This window comes from Erigeron canadensis, chromosome 6 (genome assembly GCF_010389155.1).
Source record: "Erigeron canadensis isolate Cc75 chromosome 6, C_canadensis_v1, whole genome shotgun sequence".
NCBI lineage: Eukaryota > Viridiplantae > Streptophyta > Magnoliopsida > Asterales > Asteraceae > Erigeron > Erigeron canadensis.
In genome coordinates, this window is record NC_057766.1 from 12,707,660 (window position 1) to 12,730,465 (window position 22,806).

A 22,806-nucleotide genomic window follows, 5' to 3' on the forward strand; every position below is an offset into this window, starting at 1 on the left:
AATAGATTTGAAAAAACAATAATTATCATATATTAATCACTTGGTCTTAGATTAAGTGGCCACTTGTTCCCTCTTTAGGAGTTCTACTGGAGGAGATGTTGGTTGAGAGACTTGGGATCGAATCACAATTCTCTATGGTTTTGGGCATTTACCTTTTCGGATGCGTGCGGGCTGTGTTATGACACCCTTGGTTTCAGAAGTGCCTTCAGATTCCAATCACTAGCATACTGTCCGCTTGGATGTCACTGTTAGGGTTCGAACCATTAACAAACTAACTAACACGTTCTTCTAAAAGAAATAAAAATAAAAATAATCATATATTATAAGTTAAAGTTAAAGATAATGATTAAGATTAATGAAGATAACTCAAATATAACAATTTAATGAGAAATTGACAAGTCATATAAACACCAATATGATCAACTAAGATAAAACGCATCATCTCTTATATATATATATATATATATAGGATATGAAAATATGAATATGAATTGAATAAAATACATATGCATATCTTAAATTCAAATATGTCGAATTAGAAAAATAAGAACAATAATTTTAAAAACATAGGGCCAAATCGATTATTAATTAGATAGTATATAAAAAGTAGAAAAATAAGTATTAATGATTAGGATTATACTTGATGATTAGGATTAGAATTTATGATTTAAATCATACATGATAACATAAATAAAATAAAAATATATAAAAAAATAACAATTCAAAAAGAAAAAATGACAACATATTAAAAATCCAATGTGATAAAAAACTAAAAATGTCATCTAAAAATAAACATTTCATCTTTTAGTTATATAGAGAGTTACATATATTGTTATTATCTTTATCATGTATTCCAATTTATCGTGTATTCCAAATATATAAAATGGTATGGCAAAACAATCTCAATGTAGTTATAAACAACCTAATAGAATAAATTGATAGACCTTTTATTATATTTATTAACTAGGGTGGAATCGGTTATTGTAACAACCGTCATCGGAGCACTTCGTCGGAGTATAATTTTTGTTCGTATATGGTCAATGATTGTCAATTTAAGTCATTAGACGTGTGGTTGTATGAGTTAGAGTATGAATAAGACAAGACATGTTTATTGGGTATTGGTGTTCTCGACTTTCTAGGACTTGGAACGAGGGTTTGAGGAAGACTAGTTGCCTAATAGAAATGCCAAACAAAGCTAAAATAAACTTTTAAAATATTAAGGGGATCAATGGATATCATTTACCATGCTTTAAGTTGTGTCGTTCCTACAAAAAATGGTATATGTAATTAATTAAACAAGTCGGCAACTGAAAAACGTGCTGATTTTGTTTTGGTCATAACTTTTTAACCGTAACTCCGTTTTTGACGATTCAAGCGGCCACAATTTCGTAAAAGAGTCTAGTTTACTGATATGGGTCAAGTTCGACCTGGTTGAGGTCGACTTGGTCGAGTTAGACCTGGTTGAGTTCGACCATGGTTGAATTCAACCATATTCATGCCTATATATAGTTTGTTCTTTCATTCCATCAAAAAGGTTTTACACACATAAGATTTCTCTCTAAGGTTATCTTTGAAAAATACTTTTTCATCACAAAAATCCAGATTTCATAGACAAGAAGAGAAAAGAGTTTGTCTTTCAAATCCTCTCTTAAATCATTCTCTCGATTTCGGTTCTAAACGCTTTCAATCAATCAAGGCTTCAATCTTTGATCAAGAAACAAGTGAATATTATCATTCTCTTCATCAAAAACTTGTGTAAGGTTTGTTCTTAATCTCTCCAATTCGTTTTTATATGTATATATGTAAGTCCACCTACACAAGATGTTATTTGAATACAGGATATAATAAGTGTAAATAATAATAACAATTATATTAAGTAACCCCACTGACAAGTAATACTAATCTATATAAAGACTAGTTTAGATTACAATCCAGATATGGATATGAACAAATAAGAACAAGTGCTTGAAACTATATAAATACTATGTATAATCAAGTATTATGGCAAAGAGTCAAGATGTATTTTTCCAAGTATTTTATTTATTGCTATAAACAAAATACAAAGGTTGTTGCGGAACAAAGATAATCACACTTGTGAAAATATGTAAACAACCTAGAAATACAAATGATCTAAACAACAAGGAAATACTCGTAAGAATACTTAGAGTATATATCACACGTTGCAATGCCAAAGTTCCAAGCATTTTTGCAAGTGTGAGAAGTCTTATATTTATAGGAAAACATGTCTTGATGACATGGCAAATGTCGTACAAATATGGTTGAGTGCATTTATGGATTTGTAGGACAAATCCATAACATGTTTGTTTAAGGTAAAGTATGTAAGTTTCTTTGATGTGACTTGACATACTTTATTCCCAACCTTTTGCTAAAACTACCCCAATCCCAGGTATAAAGTTATTAACCGGGTAAAGGTAGTTTAAAGCCTGCAAAAAGACTTCCTCGTAATCAGTGAAAAAGTGTTGTAAATACTTTTTGACTGAGAGCCTTCAGATCTTCAATCAGATGGAATCTTCTCAGAGTTCTGCTCCTTAGAAGTTTCCCTTCTTCAGTCTTTAGTCTTCGACTTCAGAATGATCGTCTTCAGATATGTTGATCTTGATCTAAGGTGAAGCTTTAGAGAACTAATTCTGAGGGATGTCTCAGAATTTCTGTACAAGTATTTTCTCTGAGCTTCAATATTTCTGAACAAATTATACTTGGTCGATTTTCGACCTAACAAATTCCCCTATTTGTTCTGAAATATTACATGCATTTTTAGACTTCTATCTATACAGGTTTGTAAGTCTAAAATGCAAGTTTTGTTTAAGCTATATGAAAAATTTTCTAAGGACATCTTATAGATCATTGATGTCTTAGAATTTTAACTTGAATTGTTCTAACTTAAACTATCATCTACTTGTAATTAGGGACTTGCAACATATATACAGTACAGAATCTCAGAATTTGTTACAAGTACATACAATTCAAAAATAATTACTAGTATGATGTGCAAAATCGAGCTTTAAATTTATAAAACTAAAACTACCTAAAACCTCACTACTACGCACTCACGGGCAGTGGACCCGATCGTTTGTAATATAGTTAAGAGATAAGTCTGAGTTCGTTCTCAGGGATTGGAAATGACTAGTTGCTTATGAAATGGTTTGGAAAACGGGTGTTGCTTCGAAAATCCTCTTGACAATTAAAGTAAAATTGGTTTGCAAAATAATTGCATAAATTTGTAAAGAACTTCAGACAATATAATTAAAAGTCATCCACCTTAACTTCCCTTGACTTCAAATGTGATTGCATTTAATTAAGAAAAAATTCTCTAGAGTTTAAAGATAATCGTGACAAGATTAAGATGCTCACGTGGTACCACCACCCGTGATCAAAATACCGAATCACCTAACTGCTAGTTAAATTACCCAAACCGGTACCACCAAGGCAAAGACAATTCTTCTAACAATCAGTTTTATTGACTTCAAATTATCAATTGAACCTATGTGACAATAACGTGGTACCACCAACCGATATCAATCACGTTGACAAAATTAATCTTTTCTTAAAATGATATTCACTATCATACCATCAACTAGTGATAATTACTTATAGACAAGTAACCGTTTTAAAATCACATACATATTCAACTGGTACCACCAACGAAGAATTATATGCAACCAATATCAAAATTAATTAATAAAAAGAATTAACATCATCAAGATCACAGAACAACGATAATTAAATAAACTCTTTTGAATTAGAAATATTGCAATCACATTATCCGTCTCGTTTCATCAAGGTGGATGATTAAACGTTTAGCCACTCATGATCAATCCACAATAATAAATAAAATAGAAGAGAAACATGATGTACCAATCGTTTGATGAAAAATAAATTGCAAGACAGTAAGTAGATACGATCTAGATGGGTGCCCGTGAATTTTCGAATTAGGTTTTTGCTTATATACCCTCTGAAAATCTGATGCAAAACCGACCTAGGTTTCTTTTTCCCGTGCACCCACTGCGGCGCAGTGGGGTTGAGCCTTCCCTCACTGCGGCGCAGTGAGGTGATCTTGACTTTGACTTCCAGCTGACTGCGGCGTAGTGGCTTGTGTGACCACCACTGCGGCGCAGTAATTTTCCTCGGCCTTCTTTTCTCCCTTCCTGACTATGGCGCAGTCAGCCTAGTGCGACCCCCACTTCGGCGCAGTGGGGTGTTTTCCATTTTTTTCGTGGATAAGGACTGCGGCGCAGTGGGCATGGCTACCTCTACTGCGGCGCAGTCACAAGCTTGGTGACAAGATTTGTCTTTCGATCTTCAAGCTTGCTGAACTCTTCAATCTTCCAAACTTTATCAACTCTCAATCATTTAGATCAATATCTAGGCCAATAACCCTTCGTAATTGCATCAAATGAACGCATAACCTGTTTAGAGCCTGTAAATACTAACAAAAACCATAAACGCGCCAAATACATACAAAATTTACTTAAAAAGCATAAGAAATAGGCCAATAAGGATGTGGGTAATGAGTATAAATTAGTCACATCAAATCCCCCCACACTTGAGCATTGCTTGTCCTCAAGCAAATCCGACATTTAAGAAAAAATAACCCTTGACAATCAGTCAAACAAGTGACAAGTATCAAAAAGAAACAATACCATGCATGTCAAATGACAAAGAAACGGGTAAAGCAGTTTTAATCTTAAATGAAAACTCGAAATGTTTGACAATACCTGAACAATCCGCAAGCCACGATAATCAACTAAGCATAAATGAAAACAAACGATCCTATCAATATCATTCTACTCCAACAAACTTACTTTCGGGGTTGCATATATGAAGAATCATTCATAGCTCAGTCGTGATGTATACTCTTTTACCATAAGCTTGAACCAGGATCGTCACTCCACAATTAAGGCGCAAGGATCATGTACATCGTCAAAATAGGCATTAAGGGTGGTTGTTTAGTTAAACTAAGGCTATGTATAATGGATATGTACAATAAAATATGGGAGATTTATTGGATGAAAGTGAAAGGTAAGAATTTATAGTATAAGTTATATTAAATATGAACCACTAACCCATAAGATGCTATTCCGCAGACACCTCCGAAGTACTAAGCAAGCCCGACACCATTGTGGTGTATCAACTTCAAACAACTTACAATCAACCAAATCTTCCAAAATTTAATGATACAACAACTTTCTAGACATTTAAAAATGAAAATACCTACTAGTAGCCCAAGTTCTTTCTTTCTTCTTTTTTTTCTTATATTTTTTTTTTATGTTTTTCAATTCTTTTTGAACCATTTTTACTCTACTAGTAGATATCCTCTTACAATGATAAACATGCCTATAACACTTCACTTTCTTTGTTTGAACAATCCAAGACAATCTTCAATAACTTAACCCATTTACATATTCTCATAGACAAGAATATTCCACAAATCAACCTACTGAAACTCTCCCAAACCATTCAAACAAACCAATGACAATCAATGGCCCCCCAGATTAGACTATGGGTATAATTAGGTCAAGTTTACATGAATAGGTGGGTTTATACAATGGAAAGGTAAGTTATAGTGATGTATATGTGTATATATTGCTAAGGTATAAAAGAAAAGAAAATTGTGTGAATATAGACAAGTATATGTATAAGGTTGTATACTAGGGATATGGATATACAAAAGAAAAAAATGAAAAGAAAGAAATAAAAAGTATGGTCAAACCTAAATGCCAATTTGTCATCCAATGTACTCGACACGATCACCAGGCCAAGTTCTAGAATCACCACATCACCGGTATACTCTTATCAAGAAAAGAACCCGGAAATGGCTTAGAAATACCTCAAACACACACATCTTAGTACAGGGCATCAGAATGAAAATCCTTACTCCTGAATAAATCCAAGAGCCTAAGAGAGGGACATATTTACGAGGCAAACAAACCAAGACCGTCACCTAACACACTATATATGAAATGATGAAATCTCACAATTGGGTGTTTTGGACATATATGAGTATGCAAGTAATGTTATCAATCCCGAAGGACTAGCCAAATAACCGTTCAGGACACACTTCGCCAATTAAAATTTTTGTCAAGGAAACATTTTGTAGTAAAATTTCTTAATAAGTAATCAATTAAGTGTCAAAAGCAATTTACCATAAGGACAAGTTCAACTCAAGTTTTAAAATTCATATCAATTTCTATTATTTCGCCAAATTAATATCACCAGTTTTAAACATGCACATCACAGTTAAGAGTTCAAAATAGAAACTCATACCCCTAGATAGAATCTAAAGGCCTACGAGATGGACATATCAACAAAACTGATAGAAACCTCAATGTCAAAACAACAAAAATGATAAACCCGGTAGCTTAAACCTATTTGCCACCCCCCCACACTGAAGATGGACAATGCCCTTAATGTCCATATTCAGTCAAACAAAAGTAAATAGGGGTAAGCGACATAGAAAAATAAGAGCACATACCGGAATAAGGACACATTCCGTTTTGAAACAAGTTATCGAACCTGTGTCACAAATGGCACTTCCAAAATAGGAAGGACACTTTGGTTGGCAGGATAAACAACTTGAACCAAAACGGAAGGTGCGGGAGTTGTGTGTGCATCAAACATAGTAATAACAAATATGGCGTTGAACTTACTGCCAGCATACGCACACCATCACACAATCAACACACTGATGCCAGAGAATAGATGAGAAGAGAATCCAAGGGGTTCCCCCCACACTTGAGTTGCGCTATAGCCATCAAATGTAACAACCTGCCCATATTGCATCAAAACAAACCATAGGAATTCAAAGCAATACTTATACCTACTGTTCATGCAACAACCAAAAGAAAAAGAAAAATAACCAAATACAATGTTTCATCACCCCGTAGGGTGGATATCAACAGAAATAAAGAAAGAAGATAAGAAATAATGTATCTAGTATAGTCATCCATCTACCAAAATGAGTGAATATCAATCAACATATGACCCCATCCCACAGTACCGGATGGAGGTCATCATCATCACTGTCATCACTGCTGCTGCCCATGATAGCCATAAGGAGCACCAGGTGGGCCAAAGAGATCATCCACCCAGCTAGTGGCCTGCTCTGGCGTGCCTCCTGAACCTGAACCGCCATAGCCGCCTCCCGGCTGATCATCTGCCTTTCCAGAACCACCAGCAGCAAATCCTCCAGAGCCTCCAGCAAAATCCGCGAACCCCGAGCTGGCACTTGCAAAGAAACTAGGCATGGAAGAGGAAATCCCAGCATCGCCACCTATATATCGACCAAACTGAACTGGCCCTCGGGGAGATCCTCCCAAGTCATGGGGCCGTGGGGACATCTGGGATGGCGTGAAGAAGTAAGAACCACCATCCTGTCGATAAGGTGGAACACGGATAGGTGGTGGGCTAAAGCATGGAATCGGGTCAGGCCTCACAAACTCCGTCCCTGTATACTGGGCCTGCCACATCGGCTGGTAATAATCATGAGTGTAGTTAGTATGGGCCTGCTGCGACCCTAACCATGTCACCTCTTGATCCATACGCCACTGATAGTCATCAAAAGCCTGGCGGCTGGCCTGCTGCCCCTCATAGATCTGCTGGAGCTGGGTGCTCAAAGGGGTCAAGTCTATACCTGCATGAGCCCGCTCCTAGGTTGCTCCTGTGGAGCATCCCTCATCTCCACGTCCTCAGCTTCCTTTACAAGGGGAGGCGGTGCAATAAACCCAATGTCATCAAACAGTCTAGAGTTCTCAGTCTGCGTCATCTTCTTAACAATCTTGGCCCTAACCAACTCAGCCTCACTCAATGTCTCCTGAAAAATCGGGGGAGAAAGATTGGTCTGGCACTCATACGTATCAAAGATACCCATACGCCGATAAATCATCGTGACGAAATGCCCCAATACCAACTCCGAGTCGGAGTGGTTCCACATCCTGTCAAGAACAACAATGGGGGCCAAAGCAAACTTCCTAGGCGCCCCCTCTGAAAACAGCTTCATTAACCAAAGATCAGTCTGGTACGCCTTGTCCCAGTGAGTGGACCGCTGTACCAGAAATGTAACAATCATGCGATGGAGCATCCTCAACCTAACACTCCTGATCTTTGAAACACTACCCGACCCCCCAGATGGCCAAGCTTCACCACCAGTAATACGAGTCCAATATTGCGGAATGGACTCACCATCAAAAGCCTGCTTAACATACAACCCCTGCCTCAACAAACTCCTAAACTCACTACTCTTCAATTAATCCAACGTATACATACCACTATAATAGCCGAACTGGGCTATAGAAATCTTCCTAGCAACACCTCCACAATAGAAGGTCACACATCTCTCCTCAAAAATATCCTTAACTTTATTCAACTCTTTTGTAACCTTCAAAGTTGAATAAAACTCTAAACATAGCTCCCTATATACAGGTTCCCGGTTATTAAACACGTTATGCCACATGTCACTGACAACCAACCGATCACCCACTTGAGCCTCTATTCTGAACCATCCATTAATATCGGCTTGAATGCCGAAATGTTGAGCCGCAGTAGAAGCAAGATACCTGGGAGGGCAAACCACCTCCTTATGGATGGAGTACAACTTATTAAGGAAGTTGTTCTTATGGGGTTGTTTCAACCTGCTGAACTCAAGCCACGTGTGTTTCTCATTCAATTGCCTGGGCCAGAACTTAAGTGTAGGCGCTTCAACCGCCTCCCTTGTTGTCTTGGCCAGAACTTAAGTGTAGGCGCAGTGAGGCAAAAGTCACTGTGGGTCGAGGATTACCACTGTGGCGCAGTGGTCTGAGGCAACCCTCACTATGGCGCAGTGAAGTTCTAAACACGTGCGGGTCACAAGCCACCCACTGTGGCGCAGTGAGCTAGACCCCTCACCACTGCGGCGTAGTGGGATAGTGATTCTGGGCATGTTCTTGGTGTTCATCATGAATTTCCAGATTAAGGGAGGCAACAAACCAACTGAATAGCAATCTTTCAGCAATTTAACACTACAAATTCTTCCATTAACCTCCCCCACACTTGTTCATCAAAAAGCCCTAATTTTTTTGAAACCCTAGGTTTGATTTCGACTCAAATCCGGATGAACAAGTGTTAGATTCGTGAAATTAAACATCACATTAGCATCTATACCCCTTAATTGACGAAACCCACCAAACAATTTAACAATTAAACCTTAAAAATCAAGAAATCAAAGTTAAAATGTTAAAAGGAAAATAAACAAGGAAACTTACATTCTTTCCCATGGTAGTGATTGAAAGATGAAAAGCTAAGATAATAGAGAAAGAAAAGTGCAAGATGTTGGTGGATTAGAGGGTGATTTTCGGAGTCCTTGGAGGTTTTTGAAAAATTTTCGTTTTTGCCTTTTTAGAGAAAGGGATAAGAGAGTTTGAGATTTGAGTTTGTGGTGAAAACAACTCCCTCTTTCCTTTTTTTACTTTAAACCCCCGCTCCCCTCTATGACCAGTCAACTTGCCCACTGCGGCGCAGTGGGCTAAGGCCTTCCTCACTGCGGCGCAGTGAGGCTTAATGCGAGTGATGCCGAGCTTTTGGACTGCAGCGCAGTCGACTCTTCACACCCCCACTGCAGCGTAGTGGGGTGATGATCAATATTGGACGAGGAAATGGATTGCGCCGCAGTCAAGGTGACCACCCCCACTGCGGCGCAGTGGGGGACTTTTCCAGAAAAAAATTTTCGTTTTTTTGTTTTTAAACACAAACTTACCTCAATCCGCTTCACACCACATTTGAACCTGCACATTCTTGACAAAACAAAGTAAAACTATCTAACAAAATGAAAATCAAATTTGACAAAACAAAATTAAACACGGGTTACCTCCCGAAAAGAGCTTAATTTATTTACGAGTCGTGAGCTAGACTCGATCATCATATTCAAGCTTCTGAATCAAAAATGGGGATTTCTTCAACCATCCCCTCCTCCTGCTCTTCTTCCAAATACAACTTTAACCTATGACCATTGACAATGAAAGACCCATTTCCATCCCTTATAAAAAGTTCAACATAACCGGACGGATACACATGTTTAATCACAAAAGGACCTATCCACGTAGAAGTTAACTTTGGTTGTTTAATTTTAAATTTCGATAAAAATAGCAAAACTTTTGCTCCAACCTTAAAGTCCTTTCTACAGATCCTTTTGTCATGGTAAACTTTGGTTTTCTCTTTATAAAGTCTTGAGTTTTCATATGCACCCAACCTAAGTTCATCGAGCTCATGTAGTTGCAACAACCTATGTTCACCGGCCTCCATCATGTCTAGGTTCAAATTTCTCAACGCCCAATACGCCTTATGCTCTAATTCAATCGGTAAATGACAAGTCTTACCATAGAGCAACTTGTATGGCGTAGTGCCAATCGGCGTCTTAAACGCGGTTCTAAATGCCCACAAGGCGTCATCTAGCTTTTTTGACCAAACCTTGCGGTTATCCTTGACTGTTTTCTCTAAAATTCTTTTCAATGCCCTGTTGGTATTCTCCACTTGACCACTGGTCTGTGGGTGATAAGAGGTTGAAAAATGATGACAAACACCATACTTTTTGAGAACCTTATCTAGTTGATGATTAGCGAAATGTGTTCCACGGTTACTAATTAAGGCTCTAGGGCAACCAAATCCACTAAATAACTACTTCAAAAGTTCAATGACTAGCCTTGCGTCGTTTGTAGGCAAAGCCTTGGCTTCGGCCCACTTAGACACGTAGTCAACAACAACTAGAATATACTGAAACTTGTTAGATGGTGGGAATGGTCCCATGAAGTCTATGCCCCAAATATCAAATACTTCACATACCTGAATTCCTTGCTGAGGTATTTCATCCCGTCTAGTGACGCTTCCTTGTCTTTGGCAAATGTCACAGGTTTCGACCAATGTTTGAGCCTCTTTGAAAATTGTAGGCCAATAGAAACCTGCATCAAAAACCTTTTTATCTGTAACCGACGGACCATAGTGACCTCTAGTTGGCCCGTAATGACAAGTATCCAATATCTCCCTAGTTTTAGCTCCCGCGACACATCTTCTCACCATACCATCTGCACAAGTACGAAACAGATATGGGTTATCCCACAAATAGTGCTTAGCATCCGATATGAGCTTCTTCTTTTGTTGACCCGAGAAATCATTTGGTATTTCACCTGCAACCAAATAATTAGCAATATCAGCAAACCAAGGACCTTCATCAGAGTTAGAAATGACATTTAAATATTGATCGGGGAAGTTATCCTTAATCTCCCCATCTTGAAGCTCCTCCCGGTTTAGATCCTCCAACCGGCTCAAGTGATCAGCTGCTAAATTCTCGGCACCTTTCTTATCTTTGATTTCGATATCAAACTCTTGCAACAACAAAAACCATCGAATAAGTCTAGGCTTTGCATCTTGCTTAGAAAACAAATACTTCAAAGCAGAATGGTCAGTGAAAACAACAGTTTTACTCAATACTAGATATGACCTAAACTTATCGAATGCAAAGACTACCGCAAGCAACTCCTTCTCTGTAGTAGTGTAATTTTGCTGGGCGGGATTCAAAGTTTTTCTAGCATAGTAAATAAGCTTGAAATGCTTATCATCCCTTTGCCCAAGCACGACTCCAACGACATAGTCACTTGCATCGCACATCAACTCAAATGGTAAATTCCAGTCCGGTCCAACCATAATGGGAGAATTAGTCAACTTCTCCTTCAACACCTGAAAAGCACTTAAACAAGATTCATCAAAACAAAAGGAACGTCCTTTTCCAACAAGTGGGTCATCGGACGAGTAATCATATAAAAATCCTTAATGAATCTACGATAGAAACCGGCATGGCCAAGGAAACTACGTACCCCTTTCACATTGGAAGGCGGGGGTAACTTAGCTATTACATCAATTTTGGCCCTATCAACTTCTATCCCGGCCCTAGACACTTCATGACCTAGAACAATCCCCTCGGTCACCAAGAAGTGACATTTCTCCCAGTTCAAAACAAGATAAGCCCTTTCACACCTAGTCAACATCTTATCTAAATTATGCAAGCAAGACCTAAAAGAATCCCCAAATACCGAGAAATCATCCATGAAAACCTCCATTGAGATTTCAAGCATGTACTGGAAAATAGCTATCATGCACCTTTAGAAGGTGCCCGGGGAATTGCACAAACCAAAGGGCATTCGCCGGTAAGCGAAAGTACCAAAGGGGCTTGTGAATGTAGTCTTCTCCTGGTCTTTTGCATCATTGGGTATTTGAAAGTACCTTGAAAATTCATCTAAGAAACAAAAATATTCATTGCCTGCTAATCTTTCCAACATTTGATCAATGAATGGGAGGGGAAAATGATCCTTACGGGTGGCATCATTAAGTTTACGGTAATCAATACAAACCCGCCAACCCGTAACCGTTCTAGTAGCCAAAAGTTCATTGTTTTCATTTTCAATTACCGTCATGCCCCCCTTTTTGGGAACACAGTGGACGGGACTTACCCATGAACTATCTGCAATCGGGAAAATGATCCCTGCATCTAATAGTTTAATTACTTCTTTCTTAACTACCTCCTTCATATTAGGGTTAAGCCTTCTTTGTCGCTGGACAACGGGCTTAACATCATCAACAAAATCTATCTTATGCATGCAAAAATCTGGACTAATACCTGGAATGTCGGTAGTCTTCCAAGCAAAAGCCCGCTTATGAGCTTTGAGCACGGCCAAAAGAAGATTTTTCTCGTCACTCGAGAGTGAAGACGAGATAACAACTGGTAGAGAGGATTTACCTGCCAAGTAAGCATACTCCAAGTGGGCAGGCAATGGCTTAAGCTCCAGGTCAGTAGGGGGTACATCAACAAAATTTGGTACCCTTGAGCTTCCATCAGCAACTACTTTTTCAAAGCTCTCATCCTCTGGAGGTGTCACATCCAAACTCAATGCCATAACCTCTGCAAACAACTCATCATCATCAATATCACTAGCTCCTAAACAAGTGAGCTCCTCATCAACCTCTGTCTCCATCAATTCTTCAAATTCTTGATCCAAAGCATCATCAATGACATCAATCCTGAAACAAGACTCATCATTAGAGTAAGAATGCTTAATAGACCTTTCAACATTAAACACAATTCTATCAGTACCCACACCCAAAGAGATTTCCTTATCTTTCACACGGATGATAGCATCCGCGGTGTTAAGGAATGGTCTACCTAAAATAAAAGGTAACTTAGTATCTTCCTCCATTTCGAGGATCACAAAATCAACAAGAAAAACTATATGACCTACTTGGACAGACATGTTTTCAGCAATCCCAATGGGGTACTGAAAAGAATGGTCAGCTAAACGAATAGTCATGCGAGTAGGTCTCAAAATTCCGGAAGCCAACTTACTCCATACCGAGTAAGGCATCAAGTTTATACTAGCACCTAAATCGGCAAGTGCCTTACAAGTCAAAGAACGAATAAAACAAGTGATAAGGAAACTCCCTGGATCCTCAAGCTTGGGTAGAATCTATTGGTTCTGCAAGATAGCAGAACACTCGGCATTCAAATAAGTTGCATTCACCCCATCCATCTTTCCTTTATCCGTCACAAGTTCCTTAATAAACTTGGCATAGTTTATCATTCCCTGTATCAAATCAACTAAAGGAACATTAATGTGAACATTTTTAATCATATTGACAAACTTATCATACTGTTCCTTCAGCTTAGCTTTCCTGAACCGCTGTGGAAATGGAACCTTAGGCTTATATGGCTTAGCCTCGGGTGTCACAGCTGGTTTTGGTGGAGAAAAACGGAGTCTTCACAGTCGGTTGATCTTCCATCACAATCTCCTCATCAACATCTTCAGGTTCTTCATTTCCTGTATCCTGCACATCTGAAACAATATCATTAGGATTAGGAGGAGGGGCATAGGATCTACTTGTACGAGTAGTAATGGCCTTCGCTTGCTCTTGACGAACAGGCGGTGGAGTGTACTTCTGAGCATTGTTAGACCCTTGATTCTGCTTCGGATTCTGCTGAGTGTATAGGCAAAGCACCCTGGGGCCTAGTGATAGCAGCAATCCTACTTTCAAGATCCTTAAAATTGATATCCTGATTTTTGGCATTGATCTCCACTTTACCATTAATCCTATCTAGCCTCTCACTCAACTGCCTAGTATCCTCCCTTATATTCTGGATACTTGTGTTTGTCTCCATCTGATTGCTCATCATTTGCTTCATCATTTCTCTCAACTCAGCATTAGGATCGGTAGTAGAAGAGGAAGAACCCGATCCTTGGCTTTGTTGAGTCTCCTGCTACTGTGGCCGACTTTGATAATTGTTCCTTTGCCACCTGTTACCAGAAAAACGAGAAGTATTAGCAGGAAAAGAAGAGTTATAAGAATTGTTACCTGATGACCGGTTCTGAAAACCGGTGCTTCTCTGAAAACCTCCTTGATGATTCTGCACAAAACTAACATCTTCAGATCCCCGGTTGGGACACTCTTCAGAATAGTGTGTCTCTCCACAGTGATCACACCCATCAGCAAGGACCTTCACATCACGTTCAAGATATCCAAACCGAGATTCTTGATTAGCAAAACTTTTATCTATTCGTGCAGACAAAGCTTGTATCTCATCAATGGCATTAGAACTGTTGCTTCCATCTGCTCTTGCAACCTTACTTTGCTTAAATCGGCCCTCATTCTTCAAAAATCTTTTATCATCCATGGCTGCATTATCTTTCACCATACGCTCCAAAATGTCATAACCTTCATTTGGAGTGATCTTGCTAAAACTTCCACCGAAAGCATACCCCATCTCTCTTTTAGAACCCTTATTCAAACCATCAAAGAATAATTCCACATACTTCTCGTTAGTTAACTCATGTCCCGGACAATTTCTCAACATCTCCATGCATCAACAACATCTCCATGTCCCGGACCCGATCGTTTGTAATATAGTTAAGAGATAAGTCTGAGTTCGTTCTCAGGGATTGGAAATGACTAGTTGCTTATGAAATGGTTTGGAAAACGGGTGTTGCTTCGAAAATCCTCTTGACAATTAAAGTAAAATTGGTTTGCAAAATAATTGCATAAATTTGTAAAGAACTTCAGACAATATAATTAAAAGTCATCCACCTTAACTTCCCTTGACTTCAAATGTGATTGCATTTAATTAAGAAAAAATTCTCTAGAGTTTAAAGATAATCGTGACAAGATTAAGATGCTCACGTGGTACCACCACCCGTGATCAAAATACCGAATCACCTAACTGCTAGTTAAATTACCCAAACCGGTACCACCAAGGCAAAGACAATTCTTCTAACAATCAGTTTTATTGACTTCAAATTATCAATTGAACCTATGTGACAATAACGTGGTACCACCAACCGATATCAATCACGTTGACAAAATTAATCTTTTCTTAAAATGATATTCACTATCATACCATCAACTAGTGATAATTACTTATAGACAAGTAACCGTTTTAAAATCACATACATATTCAACTGGTACCACCAACGAAGAATTATATGCAACCAATATCAAAATTAATTAATAAAAAGAATTAACATCATCAAGATCACAGAACAACGATAATTAAATAAACTCTTTTGAATTAGAAATATTGCAATCACATTATCCGTCTCGTTTCATCAAGGTGGATGATTAAACGTTTAGCCACTCATGATCAATCCACAATAATAAATAAAATAGAAGAGAAACATGATGTACCAATCGTTTGATGAAAAATAAATTGCAAGACAGTAAGTAGATACGATCTAGATGGGTGCCCGTGAATCTTCAACAAATCCGCCTAAGAAATTATCTTGATTGGAGGGTGAAGAAACCTTGTAGAACAGCTCCTAGAAAGAGTTTTGATGCCTGAAATTCGACCTAGGTTTTTGCTTATATACCCTCTGAAAATCTGATGCAAAACCGACCTAGGTTTCTTTTTCCCGTGCACCCACTGCGGCGCAGTGGGGTTGAGCCTTCCCTTACTGCGGCGCAGTGAGGTGATCTTGACTTTGACTTCCAGCTGACTGCGGCGCAGTGGCTTGTGTGACCACCACTGCGGCACAGTAATTTTCCTCGGCCTTCTTTTATCCCTTCCTGACTGCGGCGCAGTCAGCCTAGTGCGACCCCTATTGCGGCGCAATGGGGTGTTTTTCATTTTTTCCGTGGATAAGGACAGCGGCGCAGTGGGCATGGCTACCTCCACTACGGCGCAGTCACAAGCTTGGTGACAAGATTTGTCTTTCGATCATCAAGCTTGCTGAACTCTTCAATCCTCCAAACTTTATCAACTATCAATCATTCAGATGAACTTCTAGGCCAATAACCCTTCGTAATTGCACCAAATGAACGCGTAACCTGTTTAGAGCCTGTAAATACTAACAAACACCATAAACGTGCCAAATGCATACAAAATATACTTAAAAAGCATAGGAAATAGGCCAATAAGGATGTGAACAATGGGTATAAATTAGTCACATCAAAGTATATGAAAGTTTCAGAGTAAAAGACTACTTCTTTGCAGCCCTGGAGCCCTCAGGTGCATCAGCAGCTTTCTTCTTCAGTGAAGAGTCTTTCTCCCCAAATAATCTTGTCTCCATATCATTCCTCCATGCTCCAATCAGATGAGACTTAGGCTTAGCCTTCAGAATGGGAATCATCTCTCTTTGTTAAGAAATCCCAAACTCGTGAACTGAAACCTGGTTATATTCTGATGGGGCTCTCCCTTCCCTTGTCACTACCAGATCAAACAACTTTAAACCATCTTCTTTCAGAATTTCCATATCAATGATCTTGGCAGGATGGGATCTATGCTTCAGATAATGTTCATACTGAGCCAACTCTTGTTTCTTTTGGGCTGCAGCAACATCCTCAGAAATTGGCTTGAAAGTGGAGAGATCTGCATCACGAACATTTTTCCTTGAACTCCTTGGTCCAGTCACTTTTGGCACAGATGGGGGCTTCAACAATTGTTTCTCAACCTTCAGAACTTCAGCCATAATATTCTTCTTTTTATTTTCCATCTCCTTTGCTATATTTTTCACCAAGCCCTCAATGGACATCTGAAAGGTGAGATGGTCCAACTTCTGTTCCAGAGTTGAGTAATTCACTCCATACTCATATTCAGTCATTTCAGCCAAAGCCTTCTGCACTCTTGCATCTCCTTTGATATTCTGATATCTTTCTAATGAAAGACCAAGAGCTGCAGCATCAACATGATCAAGAGTCCCCATCTTCTGATGTTGTTCTCTTTCTTTCAGCTTGTTTTCCCTGAAGGCAATGAACTGATTTGACACTTGTTTCTGCAAGATCTTCAACTTGTTTTCATCAGCTTTAAGATCAGTAAGCAGAAAACCTTGCTCATCCACATTCTCACCAACAACTAAACCAGAACCTTTTGACTTCTTCTTGGGTTCTTCAACCAACTGAGCTTTTCCCTTATCTTTCTTTGCAGGCTCAGAAGGTTGTGGTTCTGCTTGTTTCTTCTGAAGTTCCCCTCAGCTTCAGAATGCTTCTTGGTTGCTTCAATTAATTCTTGTGAGCTGGCAAGCAAACCAATCGGCACTTCACTTCCCCCTTTGGGGATCTCTATAATTCAATTGCCTTTTGCAGGCCCTGCAGAGGTTCCTAACTTTGTTGTGTCATAATGTCAGAAATTCCCTTCGTCATTGTTGAAAACTGAGCCCTTAACCTGAATGATGAGTTAAGGTTCAACTTCTCATGCTCGAAAACCTCTTTCAACATCTTTCTATCAGCTTCATTGAATGATGGAGGAGGAGGAGTAACAGCTGCTGGTTCCTTTCTGAGGATGGTCAGAATATCATCCATTTTCTGAGAGTGGTCTTGGACAGTTTTATTTAGAGTGGACACAGAATTCTTAATTTCTTCAACAGCCTTGTCCACTCTTTCATTGGCTTTGGTGGTGAAGCCCTCGACCATCTCTTTGACTCTATCCTTAAATTTAGATGCAATGGCAGTTGTCAGTTGAGCAACCAAATTCTAAGACAACTCCAAATGCACCTTTTCAAGCATATCATCAACACTTGGCTGCTTCACCAATTCAGATACCTCTTTTCCGACTGCCAGAACCTCTTGTTTCATAGTTTCAACACTAGATGTCAGATTCGCAACAATGAACTCTGCACATCTCGTTTGGTCAGTCTGAAAGCTTCTCTGATGGTTGAACTGATCTTCTTGCAATCCATCACAAGTTCATTCAGCTTCCCACTCACCAGTCCTTCATTACCAGCTACCTTGGTGAACTCAGTTCCAAGAAATATCTGTTCACCTTTCACATCATTCAAGGACCTAATGTTGGCAATTAGAGATTTAGATAAGTCCTCCACCTTAAGAAGTAGGTTTTGGACTTCGGTATGATTCTTCTCTAACTGTGCTTCCACATTCAAAGGAGGTGGTGGTTGTGTAGAAGCAGAAGCAACAAAAGGCAAAGTACGAAGGCCAGCAAGAGTTCTTTCTAATTGTGCATCAGTTGGACCCTCAGATTCAGTTTTTGAGTCCAATTACTTTTCTTGCTCTTCTGGCACATCATATGTCCTTTGTGGTGGAACATTGTGAATTTGTGGGTGTAAGTGTTGAAGTTGTGGTTGGAAGGTTGGTGATGTAATAAATGCAGGAGTTGAGCCTTCAGGATACAAAGGGTGTGTATGTGAAATTGGTGGTGGGCGATATGGTTGTTCATAAAAAATATTTGGATTTTCTGGGGGAGGTTAGACGTTTGCGAGGTTGAAGGTTGGCTCAGAACCAGACGACTGGTTATCCTCCAATAAGTCCTATTCAAACTCAAAGTCAGCAAGGGAATCAAGATTCCCCGAAGTGGCTTATCTTCATCCCAGAATGAAGTCAAGACTTCACCCTGATCAGATATGCCCTGGACCTGACCACTAGTGCCAATTCCAGATGCTGGTTCAACAACTACTTCAGGAGTAGATGCATCGTTACCAATTATAGAGATAGGCTCCAACGTAGCATCTTCGCCTGCAATAGTCGATACCGGGGTTGCCTCAGTAATTCTTGTGCTATATCCAAGAATCCCTTCATCGGCCGCAAAAGTTGAAACCTCAGTTTCTCTGGGTATCACCTGAGAAACATCAACAGTTTGTGCAATATAAGAGTGTAAGATTTGTGAAATTTTAGGGGGTGCAAGTGCAGACTCAACTTCTATTGTGTGTTGGGCTAACACACTTAAGTTTTCTTTACCATCTCCTCCTACAGAAATTTTGGAGATGGTTGCTTGTGGGTTTTCCCTTTGACTCGATTCTTTTGGTTCCTTTTGGGAGGTACCAGAAGGGTGTGCTTCGTTAGTAGTATCCTTGGGCTGTGAGGACTTTTTAAACTTTCATCATTTTAAAACTCCCTTTGGAGATCCTGAGGGATCTTTTGGGAGATCCTCAGGTTGGTCATTGGATGGGGGTTGTGACTGGGTAGTTGAGGCTGGTTTGGGTTTAACCAACCTCAATAATTTGTCACCAGGTGCACCGGTGGGTCTCGCATTCTTTTGCGACCCGCCCAGTGACTTTTCTGAGCCAGCCGGTCATGCTATGTCAGTTTTAGTAAATACCTGAAGCATTGCAGCAGAAATTCAGGTTCTAGATCAGATGTAGAAAGCATTGATAGATCCTTGCAGAACTCTGTGGCTGACTGCTCAAGTCCCCCTTCAGAATATGCGTCTCCCAGAATATGCATAAAGCAGACGCTCAGAAATCTGGGAAATGAGATATGTGGACTTCTCTTTCCTTTCAATTTAGCCACCAGCTGAGAGAAAAGCATCTCAGCATAGTCTGTTAGAAATCCAAGAATAGTGATACATTGTAATTTAAGTTATAGACTTACTTGTTGTTAAGTCATGAGTTGATGATTTATAAGGTTGATGGGCTAATCATGATAATTAGCATTGTTAGTTTGTTTAGACTATAAATAGCCCTCAATCCCTTAGAAATCAAAACAATTGGCATAACAACAACACAATTTCATACCATTACACCTGAATAACACACACTTGATCCCAATTCTCTATCAACACACACACAAACCCCAAGAACACACACACTAACCAAACGCCATTGTTGATGTGAATTCGAATGATAAAATCGTGTTGCTACATGTGGTATCAGAGCTAAACATCATTTTGATCTCGATCCATAACTGAATTCAATCACAAATCATCACACATTCACCTTTAATTCTGTTTTCATCCTGTTTCTGTTCTTTTTTTTTTCTTCACTGAAAATTCAATTATAACCTCTCAAATCACATAAAATCACAAATGTTTGTTCACCAATCGATTTCTCATAGTTAATAACATAATTCTCTGAAGTTTCGTGTTCTAATTTGATCTAGATCAAAAGTTCAAATTTTGAGTTTTTGGCACTAAAATTTGGGATTTGATTCTGTTGTGTTATAAGATAAATTGTGTTAATCGGATCATTACTGAGGTGAAAACAAACTGTTTGCAAGTGGTTTCATGTTCCAATTCTCAGAAAATCAAAAGATATTGAAGTTTTAAAAATCGTCAATGGAGTTGTTCATTCTCAGAGGTTGAAGACGACTGTGTGAAGCTAAACGATCTCATTTAGATCGTTTTAGTTTTTCTTTCCTTGGTACATACATTTCAGTGGTGTGGCTTGTAAAACGATTCAAATTTGATCGTTTTGACAAGTGTGGTTGTAGTGTGAAGAGTTGATTGTGGCTAACTGATCCTTTGGATCGGTTTTGGTCAATTCAATTTCTTGAAAATACTCAAGTTGTTGAGAAATCCAGATTAGAAACCAAAGCGATCTCTTTTAGATCGTTTCAGTTTTCTTTGAAACCAGAACGATCTCTTTTAGATCGTTTCAAGTTTTACTTGAACACTTTCAGGTTTGAGTAATTTGTGAAGAGTTGTGTTTGGGAATCATAATATTCTTGGGTAACTGATCTTCGTGATTGGTTTTGCTCAATTCATTTCATTCCAATTCATACCAAAACTCTGCCCAAATCATTTCAGAATACTTAGAATTTTTCTTCTTCTCAAGATAGTTTCAATTTTAAATCGTTTCACCACTAGTTCAATTTAGATCATTTCAAGTTAGATCGTTTCATTCCTACATTTAGATCGTTTCAATTCAAATCATTTCATTCCTGCACATTTAGATCGTTCCATTCTCACTTCTTCTAAATTGTTTCATTTCACTTTCTTAAAACAATTTCAATTCAGATAGTTTCAGATCGTTTCATTTCATTCCAAATTAGATCATTTCAATTTCTTCTTCAAAAATCAATTCAATTCTCAATTCAAATCAATTTCAAATGACTACTCGTGAAGCATTGTCTCTAGGTACTGATACAAGACCTCCAGTTCTTTATCGTGGTAATTATGGACTTTGGAAGAAAAGGTTCATGGATTATGTGAAACGTCAGACTAATGGTCACATGCTTAAGGACTCAATCATCAATGGACTTGCTATGCATCGTCATCCTACTACCGGTGCTATCTTGACTCCTGATCTTTTGAATGCTGAACAAAGAGATCGTACTGCTGCTGACAACAGAGCTAGATCATGCTTATATCAAGCACTTCCTGATGAGATCTATGGCTCAGTTGATTCTTATGACACAGCAAAGAAGATTTGGGATGAAGTTGCTAGACAAATGGAAGGTTCTGATGTAACCTCAACAATTCGACTGACAAATGTCTTAACTGAGTTTGACAATTTTCAGAAATCACCAAATGAATCTCTTGAGTCCGTCTACTACAGATTTTGCAATGTGATCAATGAACTGAGAAAGAACAAAGTCAAGAAAGATGAGATTGAGCTGAACATCAAATTTATCAAAGCACTTGGTCCCGAATGGGAAGATTATGGGACTCAAATCAAACAACATCAAGATCTGACCAAATTCACCATTCATACTCTTTATGAATCTTTCAAGTTGAATGAGCCACAAGTTCTAAGCAAATATTCACTCAACAAAGTGCCAGAAGTTGTATCTACTGATCCTTTGGCATTGGTTGTTGAACGAAAGGTTTCTGAGGCTCTTAAAAGACAAATGACTGTTGTTTCTTCGTCTGATGAGGAGGGAGAAGATTACTTGGCTCCAAGAGATGGTGTTCCTGATGAATTCTACCAAGCTCTTGCCGCTGTAACTAAGCATTTCAAGAAAAAATATTTCAAAGCAAGGCCAACTAACAACAATCTTCGAACTTCATCAACAAGTGCATTTCCAAAGAAGGAACAATATCATCACAAGAGTTTTGAACAAGGTGAAACAACTGGTTCCAAGAAAGGAGATAAGAAAGCAGAAACTGAGAAACAAATCGTGGAGAAAGGAAAAACATCTTACAAAAAGTGTTACAACTGTGGAATTCCTGGTCATTTTGCTGTGGATTGCAAGCTGCCTCGCAAGAAGAATTATGAATACTACAAGCAGAAGATGCTCCTGGCAAAGCAAGTTGAAGCCGGTCAAGCCTTGATTGCTGAAGATGACAAGTGGCTTTTACTGACTGATGATGAAGATGAAGATCTGTCTGCCAATGTATGTTTCATGGCAAGGTTGAGCAAAGACAAAGTGTTGAAGGCTGACAACACTGACGAGGAATATCCCGATGATGAGGTAAATCTCGACTCTACTTTTTCATGAATTAAGGATAAAGAGTCTTGTAGAATTGCCTTATCAAACTTGACGAATCATTACACTTTTAGCCAACAAAAACAAGAAATTGAAAAATAGCATTTTATTTTCAAAAAGGGAGTACACAAAACTTTTTGAAGAAAATTCTAAACTACTTTTTGAGTATGATGCTATGAAACAAGAATT

At 38.7% G+C, this 22,806-nt stretch overlaps 1 pseudogene; it reads right to left on the bottom strand.

Annotated features, from left to right (window-relative positions):
* Positions 1–14,890, bottom strand: part of LOC122604319 — a 101,221-nt pseudogene extending 86,331 nt beyond the window's left edge.
* Positions 14,891–22,806: the final 7,916 nt, after the last annotated feature.